Source organism: Octodon degus, unplaced genomic scaffold, assembly GCF_000260255.1.
Source record: "Octodon degus isolate 3935 unplaced genomic scaffold, OctDeg1.0 scaffold00255, whole genome shotgun sequence".
Taxonomy (NCBI): Eukaryota; Metazoa; Chordata; class Mammalia; order Rodentia; family Octodontidae; genus Octodon; species Octodon degus.
The window spans coordinates 1,687,204-1,696,993 of NW_004524831.1; the positions used below are offsets into that span (position 1 = coordinate 1,687,204).

Genomic DNA, 9,790 nt, shown 5'->3' on the forward strand with positions numbered 1-9,790 from the left:
AGAAGAATCCACACAAATTATCAGTGTCTTGGCACTGCCTAATGTCCTTAATAGTGGAGAACTACACATGTGCAATAACATGTGGACATCTGCTTGTAGATTGCTTTTTTTTTAATTTTAGGGAAGGGTCTACAGGGTGTTCAGGGTCTCACTACTAAATCGGAATCATAATGATTTGCCTGTTTACAGCCTCGTAAGAGCTGGGATTACAGGTGCGCGCCACCACGCCCAGTGTCAATCGCGGTGACAGCACGCCTAGGGGGCGGGACCAGCATGGCAGGCCCGGGGATCGAACCCCCTGCCCCTGTGCCTGCTTGCAGGCACTTCAATCCGTTGAGCTATTTGGCCAGCTCTTGTATGTAGATTGTTGTCCACTTACTTAGAGTAAAAAGGTTTCCATGAACCACAATTGGAAGAGCTCTTCAAAATGAGATGCCTGGAGACACAACTGAAGATGGAACTGAAGGTGGAGGACAGACCTGCAGTCATCAAGGTAACAATTTTAATGTATGTTTCTTCACCTAAAACCTAGGGAGACTGTGCAGTCAGTTGAGTTGTAATCAATAGTTTCATTGAAAAATATTTACTGTACAACCCATTATGATATCGATGGGAAAAAAGATTACTGTATAAGAAGAGATATAAATTTTCATTAGAATCTCCGTAGTTTGGGCCACTCGTGGAGATGCAAGTCAAGTGGAGAGAAAAACTTCCCACCTTGTTTCTCCACTTTGGTTTGGAAGTTGGTTCCTTACATCAATGTGTACCATCCGCCCCCTGCTGGTTCCGAGTGCTACTGCAGGAAGGTTTGTGTCTGGCCTCACGCTGGCATGAAATCACTGTGTCTCTTGCACAATAATATGTGGCTGTGTCGTCCGGGTGACCGAGTTCATCTGCAGAAAGAACTGGTTCTTGTCTGTGTCTCTGGAGATGGAGATGTGGCTCTTGAAGGATGGGTTGTAGCTAGTGCTACCACCGTAGGTTATGTACCCCATCCACTCCAGGCTCTTTCCTGGGGGCTGACGGATCCAGTGCCAGTAGTAATTGCTTGTGATGGAGTAACCAGAGACGGTGCAGGTGAGGGACAGGGGCTGTGAGGGCTTCACCAGGCCAGGTCCAGACTCCTGCAGCTTCACCTGGGAGAGGACACCTGGAAATGAAAAAACTTCCATCAGCCATCTGGTTTCATAATTTTCCCATGGATCCATGTCTCACAATAAGGATACTTACCATGAGTCACTGTAAGCAGGTACAGGACAAGAGCCACCAGTGTCATGTTCTAGCCCACACCTTTGTCTTCTCCAGAGACCTTCGCCATGTCAGGGGAAGGGACTGCGAAGTGCAACAGCCCAAGAGCAAAATTTGAATCTAGGTTAGGAAGACAAATTTGCATGTGGGTGGTGCCTTTGCTTTATAAAGCTGCCAAGATATTTTTTTTCCTCATGATTCTGAAAGGAATCTCTTTTCCTGAATCAAATACTGCTTACGGTTGTGACAAGTGTGACGCTGGTCTCATTGGAGTGGTGGAAGCAGAGCAGTGAACCAGCTTCTTGATCCCAGATCAGCTTCCTCCACTCCCTCCTCCCTTCTTGGGCCTGAGCCCAACTTCTCCCTCCTGCTGCTGCTGCGGCTTCAGGTTAATATGAGCACGGCTTCTTCTCTGTCTCCCTGATCTCTGTCCTCGGGATCTCTCCACGCTGCTAGGGCTTGCTTCACCAAGCTGTCAGCAGAGGTCCTCCTTCCTCCTGTCCTAGGACATCTCACCTGAGCAGCTCCAGCAGGAGCTAGAAATAGGGACGTGTTCTGAGCTTACCTCCCGCGGTTGATGCCAACCATCATCTGTGATGGGTGTCCTGTCTCCACACAAACTTGTGTACTCACTGGGTGGACATAGGTTTCTAAGTTCACCTCATGTTTTCTGAAGGTTATTTCTAATTCCAAATGTTTACCTAATAATGGTCATCCCTGTGTGAACAGTTATGGGGTATGAAGAACATGTTCAGGAGAATGATGCCCTTCAAATTAAAATTTCATTCCAAGTTTCCAATTGTATTTTACACGCAAGTGTCCAGTATTTGATCACTATTGAGGCATTGAGGATTCTATGAAATGTTTTTCAGTACAATGTAGCAAGGACTCTCCTGATTTCTTTTTTCTTTCTTTCTTTTTAAAAATGTATTTGGTACAGGGTCTACAGGGTCTCACTATGTAGATCAGACTCGTAGTGATTCTCCTGTTTTCAGTCTCCCAAGTGCTGGGATTACAGATGCGTGTCACAATGCCCAGTCTCAATCCCCTTAATGAACGCTGGGGGAGGGGCCAGCATGGCATACCACTGTGCTCAGCCTAAGCAGGTGCTTTAGTCTGCTGAGCTATCTGGCCAGCCCACTCCTGCTTTCTTGCTACTGAGTTCCTCAGCAAAGGGGTTACAGCTTTAGTAAGGGCACAGTGGACACATGGAATCTTCCAGTGTTGTTAATTAGATCGCCTTAAATTATTCCTGTGTGAGCTGGCACCCTTAACAATTTGTTGTTGAATCAAGAAGCCAGGGCTGAGAATTCATGAGTAATTCAGCATGGAGAGCCCACCTCCATCCCTCCTTACTTGGAGGCCCTGAGCACGGGCACTGCGCACTTTGATGGGCAGTGTGGAGAGTTGTGAATGCTGGGTGCAGGAGGAGCGCTGTTGGGACCTTCTCAGCAAGGAGGTGTAAGTGTTCAGGGTCATCGCCTCGGCCATTAGTGCTGTTGATCTACTTAGAAAACAGAAAAGGCCCAGAGGAACCCTCACTTGTGGTCCACAAGATCCCTGGTCTGCTGTGCCACACACAGGACTGGGACAAGTCCCTGTCTTTCAGCAGCACAGCGTCTTTGCAATTCATCAAGTAATTTGTATCTGTCTTCTCTGATTTTCTTTTCTGGTATCATTTCCTGGATATAGACTTGATTCTAGCATATCGCTCTCTGTTTACCATAAGTAATTTTTATTTTAAAATTTATTTTTATTAGTACATATTTGTAGGACACAATGATTGCATTCATCATGGGTAGTCAGCAACTGTATATAACACAATTTATTTTTCCATCTCTTTTCTTCCCCTCCCTCAATCCAACGCTAATCTGATGCCCTGAATTCAGGTAATAGTCATGTCCACAGTAGTAAGGAGAAATAGATTAACAGGGTGCATATAACCCCTCTAGGTAAAATCTGGACAAGTTGAATGAGCTGTTCTGCATCTAAGATGGAGAGCAGCTGAAGCCTGAAATTCAGAAGTAAGACAGTCTGTTACTTCCTGGGGTGGGGGTGGGGTTCCCTGGTTCTGATCTTTTAAAAAAAATGTATTTAGTGCAGGGTCTACAGGGTCTTACTGCACAGATCCGACTTATAGTGATCCTCTGCTTTCAGTCTCCCAATCGCTGGGATTACAGGTGTGCAACATCATGCCTGGTCTCAGTCACTGTCTCAGTGCATCCCAGGGCATGGGGATAGCATGGTATGTGGAACCAGGGATTGAACCAGTCCCTGTACTTTGCTTAAGCAGGTGCTTTAGTCCACTGAGCTATGTGGCCAGCCCCTCATCTTTGATAATAAAGCCTTATACCTCCCTGCTCTGTGGTCACATTTAGCGTTACTCCCACATCCAGAATTCTGCTCTCTGTTCTGAATTACAATGACATTAATAAATTTTTAGGAAGACTGGTATGTATTCTACAGAAATATTCTACAGAAATATTCTACAGACGTATTACGCATAATACCAGTTGTGCATAAACTCATGTGGTGGGGAAGTTGTTACAGGCTTTGCTAAATACTTGGAAAATCTATGAGAATTTGTTCACTAAAGTTAGGAAAGTGTGTAGTGTATGGTATGTTACAAGGCTGGTGGAGAGAACTAAAAATTCATAAACATGAAAAAGAAGAGAAAAATTTGAGTGAAATACCTGGAGGACACCATTGATGAGCAAGCTGAAAACTCGAGAGTATGATGGAGGGTGATTTCATGCTTAGGAAGTGGAAATGCTTGTGCTGATGGGTTTTTCCTTCATGAAATGTTTAGGAGTAGGGTGAGTTTAGGAGGAGAATGGAGGGTGAACTTTGTGATGCACATCTGAGGAAGAGGGAGGCACTTCCTAGCAAGTGTGTGAGGAGTGCAAAGGCACAGTAAACCAGAAAAGCGACAGCACTGCTCATCAATACTTGGGTCATGTGCTCTGCCGAGGTGAATACCCAGGAGCTCCACCTTTGTCCTGTTTCCATTCATTTCATTCTTTGAGGTTCAGTTTGAAACATGAAGCTCAATAAACTCCATCATAGCTAGGTTTTTTCATGATGATGTGGTATTAAATATACAGTGTAGGACATTTGTAACTAAAGCATGTTGATTTGTAATGTAGAAAATGTTACATGAGTCCCAAGACATTCAGTTGCTTCAATTTATGTGTTGCTATGTAGCTGATTGTAGATGTTGTGAATGAAGATGAAGGGTTTTCTATAAGATTATTTTAAATTACCTCTTTGGTCCAATTCCACTCAAAAGAAGAAGAGGAGTGGGGGAGGAGGAAGACGAGCAGGAGCAGGAGGAGGAGGAGAAGAAGAAGGAGGAGAAGGAGAAGAGGAAGCAGAGGCGGAGGCAGAGGCAGAAGAGGAAGAGGAAGAAGAAGAAGAAGAAGACAAAGACGAAGAAGAAGAAGAGGAAGAGGAAGAGGAAGAAGGAGGGGAAGGAGAAAAAGAAAGAGAAGAAGAATAAGAAGATTTTCTAATGGGACAGAAAAACTCGGGGAAGTACCCGAGTAGGGTCTGGCAGGTGGTGGGGACACAGGTGGTGAATTCTCCTCTCAGATGGACCTGGTCCTGCTGCTGATTTGCTCTAATCCCCTCCCTTCACACTGATGTGCATGACAATGCAATGTGAGATCCTTTGCTTTCTGATTGCTGTGCCTGTGACCATCACAAGAAAAGTCTAAGGCTTTGGCTCATTTTCTCCTGTACCTGCTTGTTTCTTTTTTTCTTTTAACACCTGTTTATTTCATGGAGACTGTGAATCTCCTTTAATTTCTTTCTCCTATAATTATTTTAACTTTTTATGCGTCCTTGAATAATGGATGGTTGTTCTGTTGTTAAAATGCTCTTCCTCTAAGTAGGATAATTTTCTGGAAAAGTCCTCCCTTGACTGTCTTCTCTTACAAGGAGGGTCTCTCTTAATTTCTCAGTGATAAGTCTTCCTCTTGCCCTGGAACAACATTTTGTGACAATTTTTTTATCTTGACCTTGAAATCCTGGGGTTTCTGAAGGGAACATGCAGGTGTGTAGCCCCCAGGAGCATGATGTGACCTCACCCTGGTCCGTCCATGCCCTCCAGTCATCCAGCATCTCCCCACCTGTGCTCCCTCCACTGTGGACCCAAGGCTCCCTCTTGGCCAGGAAGCAAGGCTCACCTGGGAGTCTGGATTTTCCCATCTACCAGTTTCTTTGTGGACACTCAGTCTGCAATTTTATTTTGTTTGTGGCCCAGTGAAAGGATTGTGATGTTCAATTTTTGCATGTTTATGTAGATTTGAGTAGTAGGTAGGTGATGATTTTCAGTGGCTTTTGTGGTGGGCACAAAACTGAGAAGCGCCTTCAGTGACCACATGTGAACTGTGACTGAGTCAGGGTTCTAAAGTCACTATTTCAAAGTGACATTTGCACAACCATGACTGAGCACAGAATAACAGAGGAGAAAGGGGACAGGGAGATAGCTCAGTAGACTAAGCACCTGCCTGGCAAGTGCAGGGTTCTGAGTTCAATCCCCAGGCTCACAAAGGAGAAGGAAAAAGAACAGAACCCATAAAATATCTCAGAGCTTTGAAGTATGTTCAGGTAGCTGTAGCTATGAAGGGGCAATGGGGAGGATCAGGTTTCATCTCAGGTGAGGTTATAATCTCAAAGATGTCCACAAGCTGGATGGGAATAAACAGATGGAACTGAGACATCACATTGGCAACATGAACTTGCAGTCCTTAAACACAGGGCACATCCATGATGATGCTGGTGCAGGTGAGGCGCAGAGCAGCAGGAGAAGGTGCAGGTGCACTTGGCTTCTTATTATGAATGTGAGTGTGAGGCCCTTGGAAACATCTGAGAAGAAGTGGGGGTGTATGTGTGACAATTTCAGCTTGACTCAGCCTTCAGGAACCATGTGTATGTGTGCAAGTGATTGTGTGCTGCTCAGTAAGTACCTGAGCACATAAAACTGTAATGATATTAATCATATAACTAAGTATAGGCATGTCTATGATCAGGAAAATTTACAAATTAATGTGTGACTTAAATACCGAATTAACTGAGGTAAAATAAAGTACATGAAGGCAAAATAGGAATGTGTTTATGAAAAAAGATGAACATTATGAAAATGGAAGTGTTAACCTTATGAGTTTACTGATAGAATGAAATGACAAATGGAAGGCAAGAGATGCTGGAGAGACAGAGGAAGATAGAGACAGACAGACAGACAGACAGACAGACAGACTGACAGACAGATACAAGGAGAGAAATGGGTAATAAGATGAGAATGATTTTGTTGTATTATATAGATTTTACAATTACTAAGGTGTGAAAGAAAAGTACAGGCCCAATTCCTGCTCGGCCCCCTTTGATAGAGCACAGCGAGGCCCCTGGAAGATGCCCTGACCGGCTGCCCCCTTATCCTGTGCCCTGAGCGCTGGCTCTGCATGGCACTGGGGCTAAGGCTGGGGACCAGGTCTCCTGAGGTGGCCCAGGCAAGGCCAGAACTGTGTGGAGAAGAGGGCTGTGAAGGATGTAATTTCTTAGCCTCAAGCATGTATTTCTGTGTGAGACCGTTCCTCATCACTGACATTAAATTAGTATCAGACCCATTTTATGTGATGAGGATATGACATTAAGAAAACTAACTTCACAAAATGCACAAGTTGTTTACCCTCCTAGTGAAATTCATATACAGAAATGAAAACGAAGTCACAACTTCAAAATGTTCAAATGAATTCAGTGTAGCAGAGAATGTTTACTGGAGCTTGGAGACTTCACAGCAGCTCATGCATTGCGGGGGCTGCTCAGGTCCTGCGATGTTAGGACCGAAGGGAAACCCCAGAGGCCAAGAGGAAGCCCTCACTCCACTGCTTCCTTCTCTGCACCTGCTCCGGGGCCAGGCCTGGTTCTCCGTAGACAACAGCGGCCTCTGCTAGCTGTGATCACCCCTGCAGGCAGGTTTGTGTGTGGCCCCACACTGATGTCTCTTCACCGTGTCTCTCATATAGTAATTCACAGTCGTGTCCCCCAGTCTCAGCCTGCTCATTTGCCAACACAGCATGTTCTGAGTGTTGTCTCTGCAGATGAGTGAACGGTGGGGTGCGACCACTGCAGCTGATGTGTGAGATCACTCCAGCTCCCTGGCTGGTGCTGGCAGATCCAGTGCACCGCATCTTTACTAAAGGAGAATCTGTAAGGGGTACAAAAGAGTCCCAGGAATGTCCCAGACTTCAACAAGCCTCCACCGGACTCCACCAGCTGTTCCTCAGCCTGGACAGCTGCAAACACAGAGACGTCCTGCTTAGGAAACTTGCATCTGCCCATTGTTTATCTGAGTTACGGCCATTGCTCCCCTCAGTATCTTTAGATCTAAAAAAAGTTGAGTTCAGAATCATAAACAGAAAACCCAGCTCAGCTCAAACTACATGGTGAGCTGTCTGTTCTCTGTCCTGATCCTAGAGGAAACAGCTGGCATCCAGGCCCCGGGTCCTCTCCAGAGCTGCAAGGTCAGGGCTTGCACGCTTTACCCTGGGAAAGAGGGGCTGTGCTGGTTAATACATTGTGTCAACTTGACAAGATTAGAAAATTAATTAAGTGACTCAGCAGGGAGCCTGGGTTCTTACTTTGTAAACAACTTCATCCTGTGTAAGAGAAAGGCATGGACATTGTGTGGTTCTACCCTGCCATCCCAGGATAGCCTGTTCATAAGACAAGGAAAGGAGAGAGGCAAGTATTCTCCCTGCTTTGTTCTTTGCTGTTTTCTGCTGCTGTGAGCTGCTGTCCTCTGCCATGTGATATTATGCTTTAGAGCCAATCGAATATGCACTGAAATCTTCACAAACTCAGAGCAAAAACACCAAACCTTTCATTCCTCAGTTTTGGGTGTTGGGTATTTTGTTCCAGCGAAGAGTTCTGTAACTGATACTGGGTTCCTATTTCTATTTTCCTCTGCTACACAGAGACCTCTGTGGTCAGGAAGCCCCACAATTTAATACCAGATTAGATGTGAGTTGCAGGTGAAGTGCGTGGAAAATGGAAAATAAGAATTTTACGTAACTTTGTTATTCACTTATAGCTCATAATCTAAATTTATTTTTATAAGTTAAAACAACATCTGAGACAAGTGTCTGCGTTTGCTCTATTGCACAAATGCAGCATTCCTCACAGAAGCGCGAGGAGAGACTCAATGCGACCACGAGCTCGGAGCCGGTGAGCGCAAGGCCAGTGGAGCCAGGTCCTGCCTTGCAAGCTCAAGGACACAGCTGGACATGCGGAGTGAGAGTCACAGAGCCTCTTTCCTGTGTTACAAATATGTTCCTAGCTTTCTCCCTCCAGCATTACCTGTGCTTCAGCCTTTCAGCATCCTGTGCCCATCAGGGTCACACTGATGAAGGTTGTTGGTCACCTGTGAGGCTTTCAGGTACACATCTAACAAGCACAAGTGCTGCCGCAATTTGCTTGTGTCAACATACTTAAATTTGGTAAGCAGAAATGTAATATAATGTCTTTAAGTAGTGTCTACATCTGTCTTTCATCTGTCTATTGATCTACATATGTGTCTATATGTATTTATGTAGCTTCTTATCTCTATCTTATTTATTTTTCTATCATCTTATTTATCAAATACTCCCTCTATAATACTAGAATTAGCTGTCTTAAGATGTGTGCATTCAAATACATTGTTTCTTCTCTAATAGCTTCTGCTTGGATTATTAAGGTGGATCTTACATGATATTTACTATAATTTAGAACAATATTCCTGGTGAATGTGACTTCCTCTAATGTTTCCCTTCGCTGATACTTCTTTAGTGTATATTCCAGGACTGCACTGAAGTCGGAGTTGTTCCCCTAGAACTGTGACATCATCTTGGGCACTAGGTACGCATTTCCTGTAGATGGCAGCTAGTTCTTTCCCCGCTGACCTCCCAACAGTAGCTGCTCTGGCCTCTCATCTGGGGGCAGCAGTGTGCAGATGTTTAAAAACATCCCACCTTGGTGCAGACAGGGACGCTCATGTGACTTAGAGGACAGGCTGGGCTGGAGCCTGGGGTTCAGCTACAAAATAATTGTTCTTGCTCATCATTTTTCTGGTCTATATGTTACAAGATGTGAAGTCTAGACCATAAACAATTTTCCATTTTAATGGAGGGAATCTTCATCAGTAATGCCAAGAAAACTGTACAATGATACGTATGTTTAGAAGAAACAAGTTCATCATACATAGAATCAGCTGACTCACTTCTCAGTCCTGGGGAGCTTTTTTCTGAGCCCTCTTTTCGTTGGTTCCCAGGACTGTGCCAGGTAAGGGAAGGTGGAGAACGGAGCACAACGCCACTGCACCTCACTGAGGGATTCTGCTGAGGACACCGACTTCCACAGAGCTGCATTTGGAACAACCCTAGAGATAGGTGATTTCTACAGGAAATATAAATTTTATGATAGAAATCCAAAGCCTTTTCATTTGGTCACCATTATAGTACTCTGTCACACACGCTCTGTTGGAAAACAGGTATCCCCTGGAAGA

General features: G+C 44.8%; 1 pseudogene; it reads right to left on the reverse strand.

The window, feature by feature from the left end:
• Window positions 1-756: 756 nt before the first annotated feature.
• On the reverse strand, window positions 757-1,323 carry LOC101576067 (annotated as a pseudogene).
• Between the last annotated feature and the right edge of the window lie 8,467 nt (window positions 1,324-9,790).